The sequence below is a fragment of the Mus pahari genome, chromosome 17 (assembly GCF_900095145.1).
Source record: "Mus pahari chromosome 17, PAHARI_EIJ_v1.1, whole genome shotgun sequence".
NCBI classification, from domain to species: Eukaryota; Metazoa; Chordata; class Mammalia; order Rodentia; family Muridae; genus Mus; species Mus pahari.
Window position 1 is genome coordinate 41,411,419 of NC_034606.1, and position 1,624 is coordinate 41,413,042.

The following is a 1,624-nucleotide window of genomic DNA, read 5'->3' on the forward strand; positions in this document are numbered from 1 at the left end:
GAACTCACTTTGTAGACCAGGCTGGCCTTGAACTCAGAAATCCACCTGTCTCTGCCTCCCAAGTGCTGGGATTAAAGGCGTGCGCCACCACCGCCTGGTGCAGGCGGTGCTCTTAACTGGCGGGCTCCTGGATCTTGATTTTGACCCAGGCCAGACCTGCTGCGGGAAGCCTACCACCTGGGGCTTTCTGCAGATTTGAACACATCTTCAGGGGAAGCAAAGGCCACCCCAGACTACTGTACAGGGCTTGTTTTCAACTCCAGAGTCACCACTGACATTTACTTAGCATGTGACATTTGCCAGCTGCTTTTCTTTTCTTTTTTTTTTTTCTTTTAAAGATTTATTTATTATTAAAATACGTGAGTACACTGTAGCTGACTTCAGACACACCAGAAGAGGGTGTCAGATCCCATTACAGGTGGTTGTGAGCCATCATGTGGTTGCTGGGATTCGAACTCAGGACCCTTGGAAGAGCAGTCAGTACTCTTACCTGCTGAGCCATCTCGCCAGCCTGCCAGCTGCTTTTCTTAAGTGGTCATCTTAGCTATAGCCCCCTGGTCATGTCTCATTCCCTGAACACACAGACGCACCAAAGGTGGTTCATACTCAGAATTTCAAATCTGAATGCAACAGAGCAACACATGTTTTATTGACGATGAAACTGAGGTCCAGCAGTGGCAGAGTACTCATAAAAGCCTGAAATGTGATTAGAGGTCTAATGAGCCTTCGAGACTTGTGTCTTCCTGCACTGAAATCTATAGGTAGACGCGGAAGGCTTTACAACAAGGCACTGGAAAAGCTCGGCCTGAAATGTCAGGTTTGTTTTGTCATCCACCTGGTCTGGTGACTTTTTGGAATGAATAGCTCATAGCTACAGTCCTTGTCTTAGAAAGAGAAGAAATGCGGAAAGTGTGGACACAGTGGCTGTTCAGTGGGCAATCTGGAACTTAGGGGAAAGGAAGTTGCTCCTGGGGATTGAATACAGTTGGCTATCTGGGAGGTGGGAGGGCTGTGGGTACACGAGTGACAAGGTGAACTGAAGGTGGGTTTTACATCTAGAGAACAAAAGGGAAGATCACGTGACTACACACACACACACACACACACGCGCGCGCGCGCACACACACACACACACACACACACACAGAGTACCGCTGAGCTACTGCTGTGTCCTCAGAGTCTCTCAGCTGTTCAGCTGTGCGTGCCCCTTTCACTTTCCTGGCTCCCATCTGTACCAGAACCCAAAGGGAAGCTAGCAGCTGTTAAGCTGTGTGATAATAGTCCGGATCCAGATAGATCACATTCCTCTTGCTATGTTCTTAAGAAAGTTAATTTTTTATTTTACGTGTATGAGTGTTTTGCCTATATGCATGTATGTACACTGTGTGCATGCCTGGTGCCTGTGGCATTCAGAAGGGTACCAGATCCTCTGGAAATGGTGGTAAGCATGGTTGTCAGCCACCACGTGGGTGCTGGGAACTGGAATGAACCTGAGTCCTCTGTAAGAAGAGTAAATAAAGAGGTTGGAGAGATGGCTCAGTGGTTAAGAGCACTGGCTGCTCTTCCAGAGGTCCTGAGTTCATATTCCCAGCAACCACATGGTGGCTCACAACCATCTGTAATG